At 45.2% G+C, this 24,100-nt stretch overlaps 1 protein-coding gene and 1 long non-coding RNA gene across 3 annotated transcripts in view; one reads left to right on the plus strand and one right to left on the minus strand.

Annotated features, from left to right (window-relative positions):
* Window positions 1–24,100, minus strand: part of LOXL1 (lysyl oxidase like 1) — a 58,369-nt gene that overhangs the window by 15,481 nt on the left and 18,788 nt on the right. Inside the window, exon 1 of one of the 2 annotated variants that reach the window (XM_073619076.1) lies at window positions 23,034–23,052. The exons of the other annotated variant lie outside the window; for it this stretch is intronic. The gene's annotated coding sequence lies outside the window, so the exon portion shown is untranslated. Of the gene's footprint in view, window positions 1–23,033; window positions 23,053–24,100 lie in introns of those variants that run through there. 2 annotated transcript variants of the gene reach the window in all.
* LOC141131607 (uncharacterized) overlaps window positions 23,637–24,100 on the plus strand; it is a 74,593-nt gene continuing 74,129 nt past the window's right edge. The window contains exon 1 of the long non-coding RNA XR_012242792.1: window positions 23,637–23,759. This is a non-coding gene — a long non-coding RNA (uncharacterized lncRNA). The remainder of the gene's footprint in view (window positions 23,760–24,100) is intronic.

Below are 24,100 nucleotides of genomic sequence, written 5' to 3' on the forward strand. Positions count from 1 at the left end.
GAACCACAATTTTTAAAAAAATGGCGTGGGGGTCCCTCTCAAAATCCATACCAAGCTCTTCAGAGCGCCCCCCCTCCTGAACTGTACCAGGCCACATGCCCTCAACATGGGGAGGGTGCTTTGGGGTAGCCCCCCCAAAGCACCTTGTCCCCATGTTGATGGGGAGAAGGGCCTCATCCCCACAACCCTTGCCCGGTGGTTGTGGGGGTCTGCGGGCAGGGGGCTTATCGGAATCTGGAAGCCCCCTTTAACAAAGGGATCCCCAGATCCAGCCCCCCCGTGTGCAATGGTAACGGGGTACAAATGTACCCCTACCATTTCCCAAAAAATGTGTGAAAATGGTTAAAAAAAAACCAATACACGCCTTGGGACAAGTCCTTTATTAAAAAATAAAACTGTCCTAAAAAGTCTTCTTCTTTTTCTTTTCTCGCTCCAACGGACCAAAAAAGAAAAAAAAAAAGCCGCATACCGCCTACGATCTGCCCCCATGGAAGGCACCTGCCGTAATGACTGGCCTCTCAGGTGACAGCTCTTTTATAACTGAGGGCGGGGCCACATGATAAAGTCGCCGGGTGACCCCGCCCCCCTCTGATGCACGGGGACATCCCTATGGCTTTCTCGTAGTGTCAGAGGGGGCGGGGCATCCCGGTTCCGTAACCGAGTGACCCCGCCCCCTCTGACGCTACGGGAAAGCCATAGGGATGTCCCTGTGCGTCAGAGGGGGGCGGGCTCACCCGGCAACATCATCATGTGGCCCCGGCTCAGTTATAAAAGAGCTGTCACCTGAGAGGCCGGTCATTACGGTGGGTGCCTCCCATGGAGGCAGATTGTAAGCGGCGTGCCTCTTTTTTTGGTTTTTCTTTTTCGGTCCGTCGGAGCGTGAGAAGAAGAAGAAGAAGACTTTGTGGGCCAGTTTTATTTTTTTATTTTTTAATAAAGGACTTGTCCCAAGGCGTGTATTGTCTTTTCTACCATTTTTTACACATTTTTTGTGAAATGGTAGGGATACATTTGTACCCCGTTACCATTTCACATAGGGGGGGTGGGATCTGGGGGTCCCTTTGTTAAAGGGGGCTTCCAGATTCCGATAAGCCCCCCGCCCGCAGACCCCCACAACCACCGGGCAAGGGTTGTGGGAATGAGGCCCTTCTCCCCATCAACATGGGGACAAGGTGCTTTGGGGGGGCTACCCCAAAGCACCCTCCCCATGTTGAGGGCATGTGGCCTGGTACGGTTCAGGAGGGGGGCTGCTCTCTCGTCCCCCCCTCTTTTCCTACGGCCTGCAACGTTGCATGCTCGGATAAGGGTCTGGTATAGATTATTAGGGGGGACCTCACACCATTTTTTTTTTATTTTGGCACGGGGTTCCCCTTAAAATCCATACCAGACCTGAAGGGCCTGGTATGGAATTTGGTGGGACCCCATGCATTTTTTTTTTAATTTTGGTTCGGGGTTCCCCTTAATATTCATACCAGACCCAAAGGGTCTGGTAATGGACTGTAGGGGAATCCCATTCCGTTTTTATCAATTAACTTTTATTTGTATTGCCGGGACCGACAATTCATTATAGCCGTGAGTACTTTTAAATGACTTTTTTTCCTTTAGAAATGTCATTTTGCTCTCGGACTGTTCTAAACACGGAAAAGATGCGCCACTTTACAGGCATACTATAGGCACCCCCCAGGTACGAAATTTAAAGGAACATTTCACTTTTTTGTTTCACTTTAAGCATTATTAAAATCACTGCTCCTGAAAAAACGTCCGTTTTTAAAACTTTTTTTTGCATTGATAAATGTCCCCTGGGGCAGGACCCAGGTCCTCAAACACTTTTTATGACAATAACTTGCATATAAACCTTTAAAATGAGCACTTTTGATTTTTCATGTTCGTGTCCCATAGACTTTAACGGTGTTCGCATGTTCGAACTCATTTTTTGGCTGTTCGCATGTTCTGATGCAAACCGAACCGGGGGGTGTTCGGCTCATCCCTAGTGATAAGGTTGGTTACCCTTATAGCCAGTGCCCTGAGGCTTTGCACAATAAACCTGAGTTAGTGGAGCAATTCTTCTGTCTGGATAGGGAAGAGTCTGGGTTGGCTGAGGTTGTGTCAGGGGATCTTAGTGTTTCTGTCCCATCAGAATTTGTGTCTGTGAGGCCGTCTGTGGTGTTAGTGTCCCCCCAGTCTGTAGTTCCCCAGTCAGTGTCAGTAAGTGTGGTTTTCAAGTCTGTGTCTGCACCTATTGTTTCGTCTAGAGTAGTGAAGGCAGTGGAGGCTGCTGGACCAGCGTGTATGGAAGTGCCAACCCCTCTTCCTCTGCATGACAGAAGTGTGGCTGGAGGTCAGCAGACACCAAGGGGTGGAGTGGATGATGGATTAGATGATAGTGGAGGGGGGGGAGGTGGGAAGGGGAAGGATGTTGCGTTGGTGGAGATCGAGCTGTAGAGGGGGCTTCTCTTGCACCTCCTGTCCAACACCCCTGGTAGTGATGACAGGGAGTGGAGGACAGAGTGGCACGAGGGTAGGCTAGGTTTGTTACACAGTCGGGCAATGAAGTACAGGAACATCAAGCAGAAGAGGAGTCAAGCAGAAGCCGGGGTCACTAGTAGGCAGGCAGAGGTCAAAGGAAGGTTCAGGCAAGCCGTTCGGGATACAGGAAACGGATACAGATCAGGTAAACAGGCACTAGCTGAAAAAAAACACTCAGCAAAGTGTGCATGTCACTGGCAGGTTTAAATAGGCGGACTGGCTCCAATGCGTGCACATGTACGCGCACTGGCAGTACATGTCCTTCCTTGTGCACCTCTTGCAATTTCCACACCTGCACACCACTGTGCGCTTGTTATCTGGGTTTCTCTTACAAAGGGAATGAGAGTGGCTGGTGCAGAATGCAAGGTGAATGATGTGGAAGTTGGGGTGAAAGATGTGGAAGTTGGGGTAAATGATGTGGGGAGAGGGGTTGATGGGGGGTTTGGTTGAGGATGTCCTGGGGGCAGGGGGTTCTGCCGTCAGGATTGTCAAATGAGGATATTGAATGATTGGAGGCTAAAAGAAAAATGGTAAGAGGCGGAGAAGGAGGAAGGATGTCAGTGCTCCTTAACCTGGGAGGGTGGAGGTGGCAAATGCTTTTGAGGTGTTTTCTGAGGTGGAGGGTGGAAATTCCTCTAGTGATGAGTCAGTGATTTCTATGGAGGAGGAATCACAAGGAACATTGAAGCAGGTAGGGAGTGGGGTAAGCAGGCTAAGAAACGTATACCTCAAGCATCCTGATGGCGGTTCCCATTCCACTGAAGGTGGCGACCATCAATGTCGCCAGCATAAAATCAGTAAGTGCTCGTAACATGGCTTTATTTTTGCTCAGCTGGTTTGATGCTGATATTTTCTTTTTGCAAGAAACCCGGTTGTCTTGTTTGGCTGATAATCATCTGGGGAAGAAGGAGTGGAGGCGCGACCCCTCCTTTTGGTCTCTTGTGACTGAGCCTTAAACTGGAGTTGCGGTGATTTTTCCGGCATGGAAAGCTGTCTGCTGATTTTTGAGGTAGTAATGGGGAGATTCATGGTCTTGGACATCTCCATGGGGGGGCAGGACCGATCAACATCTATGGGCCCCAAAGTGGGACAGGAAATGCCTCTTCATGAAGATCAAGCCTTTTTTTTTTACAGCCAAGCAAGTTGTCTTTGGTGGTAATTTCAACACCGTCACTAGAACTAAGGACAGGAAAGGTACCAGATTCAGGCTGGACTGTGACGGCTTTTTTAAAAACAAAATAGCTAGAGAGGCAGGCCTGGTTGATGTGCACATTCATTGCTGCCCAGACAGCACGGGATTAACTTTTTAGCGAGCTAGTAGTCAGAGTAGAATAGATAGGGTTTTTTCTTGGCACCTGTGTGTCAGGCGGTGGAGTTTTATGATCACTGTATTCTGTCTGTCACTCTGAAAAGCCCCGATACACCACCTAGGGAGAGGGGTACCTGGAAGCTGAATTCGGCAATCCTGGACGGTGAAAAGGTGAGTCAAACCTTTGAGGATTTTTTTCAGGCACAGGTATCGATCATGGACTTTTGCAGCAGTAAGTCAGAGTGGTGGGAGATTACAAAACAAAGGATTGTTGTGTTTTTCAAGGCCATAGGAAGAAATAAACAGCTTGATAAGTATGTCACCTACAAGCGTCTGCGGAGGAAGCTTGATAGGCTTGTCTCGAATAATGGAGATCTGAAGAGGATCTCTGTTGCTCAGGGAGTGCCAATATGATAGGCATGCCTCTTTGATTCTGGAAAGGGATTATGGGAAATATCACTCGCCCGACCCTTACCAGAATTGCAAACAAGGTAGAGCAGTTAAGTCGGTTGTAGGCCTGGTTGATAGTACAGGTTCCTTGACAAAGTCCAAGTCGGGAATTGTGGAAACCGCCAGGTCGTATTATGCTGACCTCCTGGGCAGGAGGAACCTTAATCAGGCAGGCATGTCAGGTTTTCTGGATTCTATTAAAGGACTGGAAAATGGCAGTTCTCTTGTGAGTTTGACAGAGGACATCACTGCAGATGAGTTGGTTAAGGCTATTGATAAGCTTGCCATTAAGAAGTCGCTCCCGGGTAAGATTGATTGACATTTTATAAGCACTTTAGGTTACTCTGGCCCCGTATTTCTCCCTCCATGCAACAATCTGCGGTGATTCTTCTGTCAAAGGGTAAAGATTCTTCGAGAATTGAGAATTGGCAGCCCATTAGCCTTCTCAATGTTGATAGGAAGATACTGGCAAAAATAATTTTCTGGCGTTTATCGTCAATAGCGGGCATTCTACTTTCTTGCCACCAACACTGTTCGGTTCAGGGTAGAAGCACTTTTTCAGCGGTGTTAGCTGTTCGGGAGGCTCTGGAATGGTGCAGGGTTGCAGGCTTAAGAAAGTACCTGCTGGAATTGGATCATGTTAAAGCTTTTGATCGGTTAAATCATGAGTACCTATGGCTGCTTCTTGGCAAGTATGGCCTGAAGGGGGGCTTTATCGATTGGCTGAAGACTTCAACTTGAAGCATCGCTCTCTGGAGAACCATGGATGTCTAAGAGTGGAGTGTGGCAGTGTGGAGGAGACAATGGACCATTTCTTGCTTCAGTGCCCTTTCAATATAGAAGTCTATAAGTGGGTGGGTGGGGCTCTGGGTATCCCTTTCTTTTCCCGCTGGAGTTATGCGGAGAGGTCGTAAGGGTCTTTTGAGTCGCATTGGGATTTTGATTTTGAGACACTTTTTCTAGTTAGCTTGGTAGTCCATTACTACACGTGGAATGCATGGTGTCAAGTTTCTATTCTGAAAAATGTCCTTCCTGTCGAGGTGGTGGTGCACAACATTCTGGGTAAGGTTGGGAAGATTCGGGGGCTTGAGAAGGACAGGTGGTGGCTGGAGGCTTGGACAAAAGCGTGGAGGAATGTCAGGTCCTTGTAGCTGCTGTCTGTCAGTCTCTGGGTGTGTGGCTTTTCTTTCTGTCCTTTCACGCTCCCTAGATTGTAAGATCAGATTTTTGTAAAAAGGCTGCATGCATGGGTTACATGTGTAATCTTTTCTTAGCCCGAGGGTGTTTAGGTGGAGGTTAGGGCTTTGTTGTGGTGCATTATAATAATAATACCATATGTATTGGTTCGTATATTTAGTTCCGTTTAGAGCCCTTTCACGCTGGCACTTTGCCGTAGTTTTTGCGGCGCTTTTCAGGCACTAGTGGGGCGCGTTTAACCCCCGCTAACAGCCAAATAAAGGGTTAAAAGCGCCCGCAAAGCACCGCTTCGTTTTTAATGGGCAGGGGCGCTTTAGGAGCAGTGTATATACCGCTCCTAAAGTGCCTTAAAGAAGCTTCTTGCAGGACTTTTTTTAATGTCCTGCCAGCACAGCGCCCCAGTGTGAAAGCACTCAGGCTTTCACACTGGGATTACTGATGAGGCTTTTTTTAGGTGCTTTACAGGCGTTATTTTTAGCGCTAAAATTCCCAAACAATGCCTTCAGTGTGAAAGGGGTCTTATGTGTTTTTTTTTCTGGAAAAGCCAGTTTGTTTTCTATGCTGAATTAAGCTATTTTTGTTTGTTTATATATAATTGTATTTATTCTGTATATATGTAAATATGTTTTTGTTATATTTTGTAAGGTTTTTAATAAACAAAAATTTACACTGCGTTCCCAGCATAGCTAGAGAACTGATCACAGTGTGCTCTCCTGCTTAGCATGGTCAGTTTTTAATAGAAAAAATAGAAAAGCAGAGGGACTGGCAGGACCACCAGGGATTTCACATAAATGAAGCAATACAAAGAGAACAGGATACATTCTCATACAAGTACATAGTACAGCAGGCACATATCAGGAATAGGAAATGTTGGGGTAGCAAACGCTTTAATCCAACAGACGTTAACATGCAACACAAGGTTAAGTATGAATGATTAATGATTTTTAAATAATATATTAATTGGCATGTTCATGTCCACAGAGTTCAGCTTTAAATGTAAAGAGTAATGGTTTGTTTACACAGAAGCATTTACTTTTAATTTGTTGGCCCTTTTTTTTTGTCTGGCATTTTTAACCAGATGCTTAAAAAAGTGACTTCCTTTCACACGCTGATGTAGCAATAGGCTTTCAACCAAAACAAAGTTTCTCACAGGCACAGACGCATTATTGAGAAATTACATATACCATGTGGAATGGGACAGACAAGATCTCTAACCGCTCTACAAACATTGAATTCATATCATTTTTTTTCAGCTCCATTCCACACTCATTCCACAGTTCCCAAACAAAAAAAAAATCTCTGCTAAGGGAAACATGTAGGCTACCATAGCTACCTCCTTCTACTATCTGCCTGGCTATCACTGGTTTCTTTACTCAGAGTTACTTACCTGAACAAGCATGCAGCAAGTGAAGTCAGAATTCCTGATTTGCATTGCTTCTTTCAGGTCAGTGTCTTGAAGTGCTGAGGTGACTAAGTTAGCATGACGGCCAGGAAACTAGTGTTTTCGAAAAGTAATGGCAAGCCACAAATTTTACTCCATTCCATTAACCCCTTTGTGACTAAAGGTCATGAAAGCTTAGATGCCCAGACCTAATTTGAGTTTGCACTGATGGGCACTGATGAGGCGGCACTGATGAGCTTCACTAATGGGCACTGATGAGGCAGCACTGATAATTTGCACTGGTAAGTTGTACTGATTGGCACTGTTGGGGCTGCACTAGGGATGTCACCTTTTCTTCAAACCAAATGCAAACACTTTAGCAGCCTGGGACACTTTTGGGTGCCCCAAGGAGAGTAGTACTGTGGTGCGCATAGTGTGCCACAGCGAACAGTGATTATGGCCAAATTACTATTGCTGACATCATCACCAAGTAATGCCGAACCTGCCCCCAGACAGTCGCCCACAGCTCCCGGACAGCAACAGATTTGTGTGTGACTATCTCAGCTTAGTCTGAATAATGTGGCCGGGTTTCAATTCGCCTGAAACCCGGACACATGATTCAAAACCCGAACTGTCCGGATGAGAATCCGGACAGGTGGCAACTCTAAGCTGCACTGATAATCAAGGCACTGGTGATCAGTGCCCTGATTATCAGTGTACATGTGCCCTGTCAGACTTGCCAGTTACCAGCTCTCCTTTTTTCACGTGACAGCGTGTGAGGAAAAGAATGCCGATAACCAGCAAAATTGTTTAGATGTGATCAGCTGTGGTTGGACAGAGCTGATCACATGATAAAGGGCCGCTGTGATTGGCCCTTTACCTTGATCACAGAGTGTGCCCGATGCACGCTCCAAGGGTTTTTGCGGGAGGCGTGTTCTGGGAGGACATCCATGGACGCCCTCCCAGAACAACAGAGCTGCACTGTAGCCGTCTTTTGGCTATGGTGTAGTATTCAAGTGGTTAAATAGTTTGTTTGAACCAAGCTGATCCAAAGGAACTGTTGCTTCACTAACAGATGCGCCAACTGGGAGCACAGCATAAAGTGTATGTAGCTTCAGCTACTGTATATACATAATATAGTGCTGTGTTCCAGCAGTGGGATGGGGATTTCCCATCCTGCTCCTAAAACAAAATTGAGTCGGGCTGAGCGCAGCTCAGCCGATCACAGGATACACTATGATTCATCGATGAATACAAGGCTTGCTTTGACTGGCTGACATAGTTTTGCATTTATTCATAGAATACAAAGCTTCCTGTGAATAACTAAGCAGCAGCCAGCCCAACTTGATTTTGTCTCAGGAGCGAGAACACAGTGCTATATACTGTACATATCTGATAGTCCAAATTATTTAAAGTCACAAGAAACCTGGAATTAAGCTTTAATTTGATTATCACTGACTAAGTTGTCAGTCTTTGAACTAGGAATGCGCACAGGTGGCCAAGCTTAGTTCTCTATTCTTAATCTCAATACTTGATTTGATTGTAGCCATATTAGTGCAATTGTGACAGAGAAAATTCAGTACTGTCCGTGATACTTTTTTTATTTGCACTAACATACAATTTTTCAGGACAAGCTTTCGGGGTATGTCCCCTTCTTCAAGGTCCAAGCAGTAATGATTCACAATTTTTTAAGCAGAATGTTTGCAGCGTTTTTTATTGCAGAGTTTGTTTCCATTATTTGTGACTTCATAATCAGAGTGAAGTTTCCTGCTCATTAGTTTGTGTCTGAGGTTGGGTGGTTGTCTGAAAGCCAATAATGGGGAAAGCCCGTTATTATATTATATTATTATATGGGAAAGCCCCATTATTGTTATTATTATATTATTATTATATTATTATATACCCTGCAATAAAAAACGCTGCAAACTATGCAACCAGATCAATCTATCCAAAAGTGTTGCACACACAAATGGGACCTTCAATATCATGGGATCTTACAACTGTACCTCCAGTAATGTTGTGTACCTCATCCAATGCAAAAGGTGCAGCAAAGTATCTTATGTTGGTGAAACAGGACAGAAGCTGCAAGCGAGGATGAATTTGCACAGACATACCATCAAAGAACATAAAGAAGACAGTTTATGCTCTCGTGTAGGACATCATTTCTCACAACCAGACCACACTATAGAAGACCTCAATGTTTTAGTTCTTAAAGGGGTTGTAAAGATAAAAATTTTTTCACCTTAATGCATTCTATGCATTAAGGTGAAAAAACTTTTGACAGTACCGCCGCCCCCAGCCCCCCCGTTTTACTTACCTGACGCCTCAAATCTTCGCTGCTCGTCCTCATTGCAGCTCAGCCTGGTCGCTGATTGGCTGCAGTGGATGGATTGAAAGCAGCGCAGCCATTGGCTCGCGCTGCTGTCAATCACATCCGATGACGCGGCGCGCCGGGGGGCGGGGCCGAGTGATACAGCGAGCGGCTATAGCCGCCGGCTGTATCACGGGAGCGCGCCCGCAAGCACTCACCACCACGCGAGGGAGCTCGCATTAAGGTGGTAAATGCTTGCGGGGAGGAGCTGAAATAGCCGCCGAGGGACCCCAGAAGACCAGGTTCGGGGCCACTCTGTGCAGAACGAGCTGCACAGTGAAGGTAAGTATGATATGTTTGTTATTTTAAAAAAAAAAAAAATTACCTTTACAACCCCTTTAAAGGGAATTTCAGAACTATCCAGGAAAGAAAAACGTTTGAACTAAGAATGATACTTCTTTTTGACACGAAAAATAATGGCCTGAATTTAGTTATTGGTTTCCTTACACATTATGCTAACGTTTTACGACCCCCTCTGTGACCAGTATCCCCTCCTGCATTCTATAGCTCTCCCTCTGTCTTATCTCACTAACTCTGCTGCTATCTTTATTACCATTGATTTGTATGTGTTTAGTTTTCTCTTTTTTTTTTTCTTCTTTAACATTCTGCTTAAAAAATTGTGAATCAGTACTGCTTGGACCTTGAAGAAGGGGACATACCCTGAAAGCTTGTCCTGAAAAATTGTATGTTAGTGCAAATAAAAAAAGTATCACGGACCGTACTGAATTTTCTTGATGTCTATAAAAGGCTTTTTTTTTTGCATGCGTCATTGTGTATGAGAGTACAGTAGTAGAGCACATATTTAGTACTGCAAGATATTGAAACTACAGAGTGAAACAGTATATATGGGGTACCCATAAGGAATGAAGGAAAGAAGAAAACATCAGTTTGCTGTCTGCCACCCAGCAGTTCAGCCAGGTCAGCAATGAGCAAAAGGTAGCCAGGTTACGAATATAGTTTATGCCACGTATGAACTAAATGGGACACCAACTGAGTGTATGGGCAGGAGAAATCTTACCCAATAGAAAGGCAAGTAGGTGATATCGAAAAAAGAAGGGGAAGAAACTGCGCATAGGTGAAGTATAACAATGTGAAATATAAAGCTGCAATTCCTCTATGTAACACAAACACAGTAGAAGTCAAAAATGGAATATAATGTAATCGCGCTGGAAGGGACTAGTGACCATACATGTGATCACCAGTCCACAGTAATATTCAATATGTGAATGAACAGAAAGTGATGAAATAAAACACAATTAAAAACTAAAACATATTGGCAAATAATAGTCCATCAAATGTGCATTACTAATATGCAACAGTGAAAACAAAAGTCCATGTGTATACAGTGTATGTAAACCACCCAAGTGATGAATAAAAATCAAAATGATCTGGAATTCCTGCTGTGTGAAGGCAAAAGTGCTTGATCCACCACCATGAATAAAGACTGGCTGCTTACCAGAAATTCATGATCCCCCCGCTACAGAGTATCAGAGAAAGCTGTTTGTACATAGTGATCCGGATCACAACCAATGGATCAGAAGCCTTGCATTGGGATGAGACATCAAAGACCTCGGTGCCCTGATGGAGGTATTCACACTGACAGGTATTAGGGCATCAGCCCACAGCAGAGTGGATGTGGCATGTAAAATAGAAAGGCTCCAATAGTGTAAAATCATTAACTTTATTAAAATAATCAAAAAGAATGCACTCACATGATAGTAGTCAATAGTAAGCGCCTAGAAAGAGTCTGGAGCGTCGGCCGGAGGCTCACAGACAGCCCGTCCTACTTGTAACCACAGCAGCGATGGGAGGTGACGCGAACACGTCGCTCCGCCCTATGCTGCGTTTCATAATAGAGTTACGTCGTCCAGGCCCCTATCATGTGAGTGCATTCTTTTTGATTATTTTAATAAAGTTAATGATTTTACACTATTGGAGCCTTTCTATTTTAATATTTAATTATTCACATATTGAATATTACTGTGGACTGGTGATCACATGTATGGTTACTAGTCCCTTCCAGAGCGATTCTGTTATTTTCCAAGTAGGTGACATGAAGAGAGAGGGAAAGAGGGGACAAACATACAATGAAGGTAAGGGGGAGAAAAAGGGGAGGGGTAGGAAGGGGATAAGCATGCATAACGGAGGTCCCACACATAACCCGATATTCAACCGATGCCTGATATGAAGGATGCAAAATTAAGACTGGGACTTAAGTGGGACCATACAGTCTATGTTAATTTATAGGATTCAGTTTTATCTTCATCTTAGGCAATCATATGCTCCAAGTGCTCAATGTTATTCATTTCACAAGCCCATTTACTCAGCGACAGTGGTTCAGTTTGTCACCACATCTAGCTGTCACAGGTCGAGCGGCTGTCAGGGGATGTCTAATCAGGCTTTTTTAATTATGTTTATAGGAACCCGGCAGCATAGACAATACAGTAATTTAAGGTTCGTTGGGGATTTGGTCACCCACTAATTTGTCATACCTTATCCCAGAAAGGGATGATCAGCGGGCACGTGCCCCAGATGTGGGACATAGTGCCAGAAGCCTGTAAACATCTCCAGCATGTGAGATAGTAGGATCTATTTTACGTAAGATTGTGGGGCATCGGTACCATCTAGACCAGTGGTTCTCAACCTGGGGGTCAGGCCCCCCCGGGCGTCGAATGACGATTTGCCAGGGGTCACCGAATCATGGGCAGTTCCTGAAGCCCGCACCACTCCCCCAGCCTTTTCGTGGTGGCCCAGCAGGGCTGTCCCTGGAGCCTGTGGAAGCCCAGCTGGGCTGTTCCTGGAGCCCGCGGCAGACCACTTAGCCTCTTCGCAGCTGCTCATTCAGTTCACGGCATGGGTGGGGGGCAGAGTGTAGAGGTCAGCTGACTGGTGAGGAATGTGAAGTGAGAGGGGCTGGAGGAGACCCTATCTCCTGATTTCAGCATAAGTTTCACTGCTGCAAGACACCACAGAGCTGGGGACACAGTGAGTAATGCCGCGTACACACGAGCGGACTTTTCGACCGGACTGGTCTGACGGACCAAGTCTGGCGGACAATGCGATCATGTGTGGGCTTCATCGGACCTTCAGTGGACTTTTCCAGTCGAAAATCTGACGGACTTTAGATTTGAAACATGCTTCAAATCTTTCCGACGGACTCGAGTCCGGTCAAAAAATCCGCTCGTCTGTATTCTAGTCCGACGGATGAAAACCCACGCTAGGGCAGCTATTGGCTACTGGCTATCAACTTCCTTATATTAGGCTGGTCGTACGTCATCACGTACAAATCCGTTGGACTTTGGTGTGATCGTGTGTAGGCAAGTCCGTTCGTTCAAAAGTCCGTCGGAAGTCCGTCAAAAGTCCGTCGAAAGTGCGTCAGACCAGTCCGGTCGAAAAGTCCACCTGTGTCTACGCGGCATAACACTACCTGTGATTAGAGTTGCCATTAATAGTCCCCACTACAGTTCTCAGATAACCAGATGACCTTGATCAAGAGCACCTAAGTTGGCTGATCACAACTCCCCCCAGCACTGCCACTGATCCCACCCCCCCACCAGCACTGCCACTGATTCCAACTCCCCGCCAGCACTGCCAAGGAGTAAGAGAAGGAATAAAAATAGAGAATACATGGAAGGAAGAGGAAAAGAGGGGGGGGGGCAAAAAGGGACAGAAAAAATAAGAGAAAGAACAAGAAAGATGGCTAGAGAGAGGGATGGGAAAAAAAAAACAAGAAATTAGGATAGCGAGAGATAAAAGGGAAAGAAAGGAGAACAAAGAGAAAGAGTGGTACATCCTAAAATGTACCATAAGGGGTTTTAATACTGTACAAGTGGAAGGGACTCAGGGAGCGCTAAATGTTCATGGGTTAGGGGCACAAATTACTTGTCTTGCCTTGGGTGTTGACAACCCACGCTACAAAAATAATTTTACTGTTAGGGGTCCCCACAACTTGGGACCTTTCATCAAGGGGTCACGGCACTAGTAAGGTTGAGAACCACTGATCTATAGTATAGACAGTATAGGGTAGTTGTGTTCTTGGGCATGGGAAGAAATAGACAGTTTAAAGCTAAGCACCAGAATTTTGTCCCAATCCATGACATCAGCTGAAACATCTAGTGCCTGTTCCCACGTAGCCAGGAAAAGAAAAGGTTGGTAAATCAAAGAAATTGTATGCTCAGGTCTAGTGGACTGGTAGAGCAGTGACTCAAAGTCTGTATGGGGTCTGGTCAGGGGGTCTGTAGATGGCCTGGTCTTGTTCTGTTATATACCAGTGAAAGCAGTTTGCTAAATCTGATTGATAGGGGGAAAAAAATACCCAATGATCCTGCCAGAAATCTTGTTAGTTTATAACATCCAGCACTCTCAGCCTGTGCTGCACTCTTATTAGTCACATTGTTCCCAGCTATCTCTGAGGCCTACACCTATGTGTTATGGAGAAGATTTGGTGAAGAGAGATGGTGAAAGGAGGTGTTTTGAAGTCCTGTCCTAGGATGACTACGCTGTTTTTAGTTAGTGTACAGTGAGTGTGCTTTGTTACCCTAAGAAAGTATGTTTCCGGCAGCATTGCCATAGGAAAATTAATTATGTGACATTGTAGGCAGATTGCCTACAGAATGTTAGGCAGTTGGCTGGCCCAGTCTGGGGAAAGGGTTAATGTTTTGTACCTCTGTTCCTGCGCTTTCTGGATCCGGCCTATCCGCTTTGTGATATAAATAAGGGGGAAGGCTGGGTTCCAGAGTTTTGGTCCACTCCGGAAGATGCTGTGACTGCTGTGGCGCACCAAAGGGGGGACTGCTGCACCCAGCAGTCCATCGGAATGCGCCGGGAGTCCAGAGAACCACTAAGTCTTGGGAAAAACCATGAATGGACTATCACCTTGTTGAGGTATGCCTGGGCAGCCTAGTCAAGTTAGTTAGGGAATGTTGCATTGTATTGTTCATGTTGGACTGTGCCTCAAAATGTTCAAGTAAAGTTGCATCAACTGTTCTAAGCCTGGTCTGAAAACAAAAAATGTGATCGGAGGAGGATGATGCACCCACGCTGGGCTCCTGACTGCCAAATTTCCTCTTTGGTGTCAGTTTGATAGCCAGCATGGTGTTCTATGAGCCCTCCTCCCTTTTCCTATGTTACACCTTGTAGGTGTCCTCTTTGGCTCCAGCGATCAGGTCCGGGGATTCTCGTGGACCCCAGCCCACGCACAGACGTTACGCCCAGATTTGGGCGTGACGTGTTTCAGCATTTAGGGGAACTATATCCTTTACATGAATCTCCATTAGTACGTTACCTACTCATAATTGGATCCTCTAGATTTGCACATGGCCTGGGACACCACAGTTGGGCTGATTATTTGCTTTGAATCTCTTTGTAACACGTGCATTGGATGATATCTCTCACTTGTCAAACCTTGACGAAGGACTTTCCGAAACGCGTCGGTTTAGTGAGACCTACCTCATCTCATGCTTTTTGTCAGTCTTTTGTGACATTCTTTGCCCTATTCTTTGTTTGATGCAATTGTTTTTATGTTTTTTTCTTGTATTATTCTAACATGTCACTTGGTGTATTTTTTGTATTCTTTGTACTATGTTTTTGTATTTTGTAATAAAATATATTTTTTATATTAGTATGTATCCTTTTTGGTAATGCCTTCAAAATCCCACCCTAGGGGAACAAATTGTTCGTTAAGCCTGGTCTGACGTCATTTAAAGGGGTGCATAGAAGTTCCTGGCATATGAAAGAACTAGGGTCAGTAAAGCACATGTGGGGTATGAAGCAATGCCACTATAAAAGGTCTACTCAGCAAGACAAGCAGGAGGAGTAATTTAGTTGCTATAGGTAATCAAGAACTAGTGCAAGGTATATTGTAGCCAGTCATGAAGTGTGGTACCTGGTGTAGGTGACATGTCCCCTGGTAGCAGGGGGGTCGATGTCTTGCTCCCTCCCCCCCCAGCGGTTGGTTTCCCAAAGCAACCGGGAAAGAACCCGCGTTACAGAGACCCATAGCCTGGAAGGAGGTAACAAGTGCACACATGAGGTCCATGTTAATTGTACAGCGGGACCCCATTCTGTCACTAGGAGTGAGGTGGTAGGGGTATGCTGGACTAGTGGAGGGGGCACAGACTCAGCAGTGTCCCTCCTAAATGCAACATACATCAAGCTAAAATGTGTGAAGTGACATGGGACAGCGTTTTACAGAGTGCACATGGTGTAAGGTTCATCTCTAAGCAGGGGAACCACCATAATGTTTGATGACTGTAAGTCAGTAAAACACATGTAGGGTATGAAGCAAAGCCATTACAAAAGGACTACTCGGCAAGACAAGCAGGAGGAGTAATGTAGTTGCTATGGGTAACCAAGAAGTAGTGCAAGGTTTATTGCAGCCAGTCGTGAAACGTGGTAACTGGTGTAGGTCCTCTGGTAGCAGGGGGGGTCGATGCTTGGCTCCCTCCCCAGCAGTCAGTTTCCCAGGGCAACCGGGACCCGCGTTACGGAGACCTATAGCCTGGCCAAATGGTATGGGAGTGAAGGAGGTAACAAGTGCATGCATGAGGTCCATGCTAAGTGTACAGCGGGAACCCATCACTATCACTGGGAGTGAGGTGGCAGGGGTACGCTGGACTGGTGTATGGGGGAATGGGCTCAGCAGTGTCCCTCCTAAATTCAACATGCATCAAGCTAAAGTATGTAGTGACATGGGGCAGCTCTTTTACAGAGTGCACATGGTGTAAGGTCCATCTCTAAGCCGAGGAACCACCATAATGTTTGACTGCAGTCCCCACCTAGTCCTGGGCATTGACGAGTGCTTATAGTGTGAAAGATATCCCCATGTGCAGGTTGAGTGGCCTTGGCCACAACGTCATCCACCCACCTCTCTATCCAGTCAATCAGAGGAAGCCCTGTATCCATTGATAAAAAATAAAGACTTCCCGTGAATGGCTGAGAAGCAATCAGCCCATCGCACTTTTGTTGCTGCAGCAGATGAGAAATCCCTATTCCGCAGTCAAAACACAGCACTACAAACAAAAATTTAAAAAAATAAATGCTATTTTGTGATGAAGTCCTTTAAGTGGAAAAATCCATGAATATTCAGGAGGGGAGATAATTGACTAAATACTGTAGGTAAAAAAAAATATCAATTCATCTGTTAACTACCAAGCTCTGTGTTTTTATAAATCACAGCCGGAGCAGAATTTTTCAGATACTGCTAAACCCTGCCTGGTTCTCTTGCCATCAATAAAGTACACTGTGAATGTATGATTTTCAAACATTATAAATGTTTAATTCTTCCTGGTCTGCCGCTGGCTATGTGACAAGATTTAATCTAAAGAAAAAAAAAATTGCTTCATAGATAAAAAGCACTTAAGGCTCAGAAGAAAATCAATCTTTGATTCTTCTATGTACAGTACCTTGAAAAAGTATTCACACCCCTTGAAATGTTTCACATTTTGTCATGTTACAACCAAAAACGTAAATGTGTTTTATTGGAATTTTTTGTGATAGGCCAACACAAAGTGGCACATAATTGTGAAGTGGAAGGAAAATAATAAATGTTTTTCATTTTTCATTTTTTTTTACAAATAAATATCTGAAAAGTGTGGCGTGCATTTGTATTCAGCCCCCTTTACTTTGATACCTCTAACTAAAATCTAGTGGAACCATTTGCCTTCAGAAGTCACCTAATTTGTAAATAAGAGTCCCCCTGTGTGTAATTTATTCTCAGTATAAATATGGCTGTTCTGTGAAGCCCTCAGAGGTTTGTTAGAGAACCTTAGTGAACAAACAGCATCATGAAGGCCAAGGAACACACCAGACAGGTCAGGGATAAAGTTGTGGAGAAGTTTAAAACAGGGATAGGTTATAAAAAAAATATCAGAAGCTTTGAACATCTCATGGAGGACTGTTCAATTCATCATGGACAGAGTATGGCACAACTGCAAACCTACCAAGACATGGCCATCCACCTAAACTGACAGGCCAGACAAGATGAACATTAATAAGAGAAGCAGCCAAGAGGCCCATGGTAAGTCTGCAGGAGCTACAGAGATCCACAGATCAGGTGGGAGAATCTGTCCACATGACAACTATTGGTCGTGCACGTCACAAATCCATAAGAAGTCCAGATTGCAGTTTGCCAGAAGCCATGTGGGGGGACACAGCAAACATGTGAAAGAAGGTGTTTTGGTGAGATGAGACCACAATTGAACTTTTTTGGCCTAAAAGCAAAATGTCTCTAGATGTGCAAAGCTGGTAGAGACCTACCCAAAAAGACTTGCAGCTGTAATTGCAGCGAAAGGTGATTCTTCAAAGTATTGACTCAGGGGGGCTGAATACAAATGCATACCACACTTTTCACATATTTATTTGTAAACATTTTTGAAAATCATTTATCATTTTCCTTCCACTTTACAATTATGTGCCACCTTGTGTTGGTCTATCACATTAAATCTCAACAAAATACATATACATTTTTGGCTGTAACATGACAAAATGTGGAAAATTTCAAGCGGTAGGAATACTTTTTCAAGGCACTGTACATACTGTAGATGTGTGCCTTCAGTGAGCCAAAACATATGGCATAAACCCTTCTGTTATCATACCTTTCTAAGAGATAACACTGTACAGATGGTAAGCATTGGGATCTGCATACTACATAAAAATTATCTGGACATCATTGGCTTGTTAGATGTGAATGCCTCATCTTATGCCGTGTACACACGAGCGGAATGTCCGACAGAAAAAGTCAGACGGGAGCTTTTCATTGTATATTCTGATCATGTGTATGCCCCATTGGACTTTTTACGCCGAAAATTCTGACGGACCTAGAAAAAAAACATGTTCTAAATTTTTCCCAAGGAACCAATTGCTATCGGGAAAACCACTCGTCTGTAGGCTGTTCCGACGTACCAAAAACGACACATGCTCTGAAGCAAGTACGAGACGGAAGCTATTGGCTACTGGTTATTGAACATCCGTTTTCTAGTCCTGTCGTACGTGTTGTACGTCACCGCGTTCTGGATGGTCGGAATTTGGTGTGACCGTGTGTAGGCAAGACCGCTTGAGCAAAATTCCGTCGGAACTCCATCGGAAAAACCTTCAGAGTTTATTCCGACGGGAAAACCACTCGTGTGTACAGGGCATTTCACTTACTTGACAACAGTGACCTTCCCCTTAATGTCACTGATGATATGTTCATGTCAAACCTCCGAAAACTACAAGTTAAAAGTATCCTGCAGTTACCCAAGGGCAGGGAAAAACATATTCCTCAAGAAGCTTTTCCTATTTCTCCAAGACTATTTTTTTCTTTCATTTTTAGCTGATAAAAAGCTAGTTATTAGGCAAGCAAATGTGTGGAAAAAGTGCTATATGTGTATTTTTCATTTTTTTTTTAAGTTGCTCCCATTGAAGTCTATTGAGGCAAAGAGACCAACTCTGCCCCAAAAAAAGCTCACATACTATTTCAAGTGACAAGCTTCAAGTGACACTATGATTAAAAAAAATGAAAAAAGGATGGCGCCAACCAATAAATCCATATGTATATATAGCAGCTGACCCTTTAAGTGTGACTAAACCACTTATAAGCTATCAAACTGAATACAAAAGGGCACTCACAGCATACACATCAATCATTGAAAAATTAAAAAAAAATGTTTTTCTGCATATACAGTATATACTCAATTAGTGAAAATGCTAATTATCCTGTGTGTGAATCCACAACCTCCTGCATGTGATTGGATGATAAAAGTGAAATAAAAATGGTCCTTAAAAATAATAAACAAAATATGTATGACAACTTATTCATAAAGATACTTATATGATATAGTATAAATCAATAAGTCCATTAATCAGCCAGTGTTGACCAATCTCCATGTCCATAAAAAGAAGAAACGTGCAGGTGACTATTTCATTCTTTCACACCCCAAAAACTGTGCTCCACCACGTGCCAATAACCACTGCACTGACCAGAACAATACGGCCGACCAACAGCCAATGAGCCTTTTTTAGTTCAAATCTGGGATATCTTAAAGCCACCATCTGGTCCTCTTCTAATGTTTCTCAACCATTTTCACGGCTAAGATGTATGGAATAAAAAAGCCCCCCACAGATGGAAGTAGTATTTAGTGTAGTAATTTTATTACCAAAATATGATAAAAACAGAAGTAATCACTCACCTTTAAAAGTGCCTTTTAAGAGGCACCGACCCAAACAGCTCGCTATTTAATGGAACCTCGCACTGCCGCTCACATCCACCAGAGCTAGCGTGCATTCCACAGACCCAGATGTAACATTGGGAAAAACTGGAGAGGACATCAGCTTCTATGCATTTTGCAAAACCACACATCTTAAGGAAGCCTTACTGAAGACGCGTGGTGACGCAAAATGCGTAGAGGCTGACGTCATCTCTGGTTTTCCCTAACTTTACCTCTGGTGGATGCGAGCGGCGGTGCAAGGTTCCATTAGATAGTGAGCTGTTCATACCCAAAAGAGCAAAAATGGCTGTGCAATCTTTGACCTAATATGGGTACATGGCCATATTGGGTCCATGTCATGGACACAAGCATCCCCACCCATTTGTATATGTGCAGCTTCCAAGCGGAGAATCTCCTAACCACAGCTCATTGGCCCGGCAAAGACAGCTAACTTCTGGGTTTGAACCAAGTCCAAGGTCATTCCTACTCCTCCAGGTTCCCCAGCTGCAGTGGTAAAGGTTTTCTCCCACCCCCATTTCTTCAGTTTGTTCTGCCAAATGCAGGAAAGTCTTTCACCGTGCAAAACACATCCTACTATTGGGGGAAGAAATGAACTGTATGTTCTCAAGATATGTCAGTTTACAGCTGCCTATAGGATGTGGTCAAGAAGAAAACTGCGTGTAAGAAATGTTTGTTCAGTTATTGTCAACTTATGAGTTAGTCTCAACTGGTAACGAAGAAAAAAGCTCCTGCGCACAAGTGGGTAGCTGACCAAACAGTATTGGAACACAAGCCTTGCTGCCCTCAAGGATGGGGGATCCTAGCAGACAACGAGAAACAAGAAAGACAGGGTGCACCAGCCATGTGCATTATCCTTACGTGAAATTTATTATAATAATGATAAAAAGGAACTACTTACAAACAGTAGTAGAAGATCCCGAAAGTATAAAACAATCTTCAAATCACAGCATGTGGTGAAGGAGCAGCAGAGCCCACCAGAGGTGCCGAAAGAGCTCACAAAAGTCACTGCTGGCTGACGCGTTTCGAGGGGAACACCCCCTCTTCCTCAGAGCACTACAGTGAATCCTCCTTCAGCCTAAGCCTAACCCTGCACTCTGCATCTAGAGGACCCCTCAACCCTGCACTCTTCACATAGCGCACCCCTTAACCCTGTCTTTCTTGTGTCTCGTTAGTCTCAATTGGACCTCCTGATATCACCAAAGGGACACGGACACTCATAATGTTAACTATATGTCATTCTAGAGAGGACTGTCAGAGACTGCAGACATTCCCGAGGTCAGTGATGGCCAGAGACTGTGGACCAGGGCCATCTTTAATGTGGGGCAAACGGGGCAGCTGCCCTGGGCCCAATCGTTGTTGGGGGCCCAAAGCAGCTGCACTGAAACCCACGCTGCTGCCCACTAGGTTTTTTTTTTTAAGCCGGAGTTCCGCAACCTGCGCTGGTCACTCTGCTTTGTCAGCGGCCGTTCAGAACCCTCTCTGCTCTACATGAGAGCAGACAAGGGAGGGGGCAGGGAATGTCCACAGGCACAAGCTCCTCGTGAAGCCAGCAGCCTGCACGGACGTCCTGTTATGCTTCTTGTCACAACATAATCGTGTGACTTCCCTTCCAGTCATACACAGATCCTGCTGCTCTCCAGGAGTAGACCGTGACTGTCTGTGGGTGGGATCGACATGGGGGGTGGGGCAATGATGCCATTCTAACTGCACTTGCAAAAGCCCGGGAGAAAAGAAATTCCACATGCCGCTTAGGTACTGTGTGTAATGGATGAATGGGGGAGTGATTGTGCACACTGTGGCAGCCTGATCTTGGGGGGGATTGTGGTTATGCACACTGACTTGCTGATCTGGGGGAGGGGAGGTTGTGACTGTGCTTACTGGGGCTTGCTGATCTGGGGGGGGGGTTGCGCACTGTGACTTGCTAAACTGGGGGGGTTGCACACTGTGACTTGCTAATCTGGGGGGGTTGCACACTGTGACTTGCTGATCTGGGGGGGGGGGGTTTGCACACTGTGGCTTGCTGATCTGGGGGGGTTGCACACTGTGACTTGCTGATCTGGGGGGGGGAGTTGCACACTGTTTCGTTGATCTGGGGGGGGGTTGCACATTGTGACAGGCTGATCTGGGTGGGGGGTTAGATTGTTTTTATGCACAGTGTAATCGTACAGTATGTCCCCTAATATAATCCCCCCCAAGTCAGTCTGTTCCCTAGTACAGTCCTCCCATTTCCCAGGTCAGTCTGTAACCCAGTATAGTCCCCCCACGTCAGTATGTACCCCAGTGTGATCCATATAGGTCAGTCTGACTGACCTGGGGGGATTATACTGAGGAACAGACTGACCTGGGGGGGAATTATACTAGGGGACAGACTGACATGGGGGGGATTATAATAGTGACAGACTGACCTGGTGCAGTGGCGGAACTACCTGGGTCACAAAGGTTGCACTTGCGACCGGCCCTGGTGTTCTGGCCCTGGTGTTGCACTTGCGACCGGCCCTGGTGTTCCGGCACCCAGCGGGGTTGCTGACCAGAGGGCTCTGAATTGAGAGCGTCTCTCTCATAGAGCCCAGAGCCTGCACTGACAGTTCCCCCTCCCTCCTCACTTGCACGGATGGGAGAGGAGAGAGCTGATCTGCTCATTCCCCTCTTGCCCCTCTTCTCCTGTGTGCACCACGGGAAGTGTGAAGCCCAGAGCTGAATTTGATCATTCACACTCCCTACGGTGCACACAGGGGGAGAGGGGAGGGAGGGGGAACTGAGGAGCGAGGGGGAACTGTCAGTGCAGGCTCTGAGCTGTATGAGAGAGACGCTCTCAGCTCAGAGGTGGCACTGATGGGCACTGATAGGCAGCATTAATGAGCACTGATAGGCCCCTTTGAGAAGCACCGATAGGTGGCACTGATAGATGGCATTGGTGAGCATTGAAAAGCGGCACTGATGAGCAATAAGAAGTGGAATTGCACATAGAGGACCCCTCAACCCTGCCCTCTGCATCTAGAGGACCCCTCAACCCTGCACTCTTCACGTAGCGCACCCCTTAACCCTGTACTCTGCACATAGAGGACCCCTCAACCCTGCACTCTTCACATAGCGCATCCCTTAACCCTGCAATCTGCATATAGTGCACTCCTCAACCCTGCACACTGCATATAGTGCACTCCTCAATCCTGCACTCTGCATGTAGTGCACTCCTCAACCCTGCACTCTGCATATAGTGCACTCCTCAACCCTGCATTCTGCATATAGTGCACTCCAAAAATCCTGGCATATAACAATGCCTCACTGTTTGATGCAGAGATAATTATGTGCAGTAACCTCTAGCAAGCAATCAGTGAACAGTAATGATCTGCAGTAACCTCTAGCAACCCATCAGTGAGCAATAATGATGTGCAGTAACCTCTAGAACAAAATAAGTGCAGCGCAAAATGTGAAAAATAATAAGTACATGCAGAGTCCAATGATTATGGAACAATACTATAATCTAAAGTCCATAAAATCCAATCTGAAAGCACACTCCTTCTGGGAACATCCATATAAAGCTCTTTCCACCCGATGTATAAGGAAAAGCAGATCAGTGTATGTGATTGCGCTTACCAGCTTTGGTGGACCCCTTAATTACAGGGGGTCAGAGACAGCGTGAATGAACCCAAGGAAAAACACCTGGGCTAGTAGTCATCTGCTGGGGATATTCATCCAAAGGACGGGGAATTCCATCAGACACAGGGAGATCCGTATGTAAACTAGCAAGATGCTCAGCGGTGGTTTCCAGAGGAGAAATGAAAGTAAAAAGAATCTAAGAGCGATCCGTCAATGTGTACTTCCAAAATTTATTTAAATTTAATGCTGAGGTATATAATAATGAAGTTAAAAGGCATTACCCTTGCTGACGAAGTCCAAAGTGACGTAACACCGCGTACGGGGGCGGAGCTACAGTACCGACGTCACCCGCTGCGATCTCTTGCCGACAGCTGTTCGGACGCGAACAGCCTGTCTCCTGCCCAGCCAGCTCGATCTTTGTTTTATCATTTGGCACTGTGAAGTGCCTTTTAACTTCATTATTATATACCTCAGCATTAACTTTAAATAAATTTTGGAAGTACACATTGACGGATCGGTCTTAGATTCTTTTTACTTTCATTTCTCCTCTGGAAACCACCGCTGAGCATCTTGCTAGTTTACATACAGATCTCCCTGTGTCTGACGGAATTCCCCGCCCTTTGGATGAGTATCCCCAGCAGATGACTACTAGCCCAGCTGTTTTTCCTTGGGTTCATTCACGCTGTCTCTGACCTCCTGTAATTAAGGGGTCCACTGAAGCTGGTAAGCGCAATCACATACACTGATCTGCTTTTCCTTATACATCGGGTGGAAAGAGCTTTATCTGTATGTTCCCAGAAGGAGTGTGCTTTCAGATTGGATTTTATGGACTTTAGATTATAGTATTGTTCCATAATCATTGGACTCTGCATGTACTTATTATTTTTCACATTTTACGCTGCACTTATTTTGTTTTAGATTGATTTTGGAGGTTGGTGTTACCTTTAGTGTTCAGCTTGCATATTATTTAGGTTTTGAGTTTGCGCTGATTGCCCTTTGTTTATAGTAACCTCTAGAAACCAATCAATGAGCGTTAAGGATGTTCAGTAACCTCTAGCAACCAA

The sequence above is a fragment of the Aquarana catesbeiana genome, linkage group LG03 (assembly GCF_042186555.1).
Source record: "Aquarana catesbeiana isolate 2022-GZ linkage group LG03, ASM4218655v1, whole genome shotgun sequence".
Taxonomy (NCBI): domain Eukaryota; kingdom Metazoa; phylum Chordata; class Amphibia; order Anura; family Ranidae; genus Aquarana; species Aquarana catesbeiana.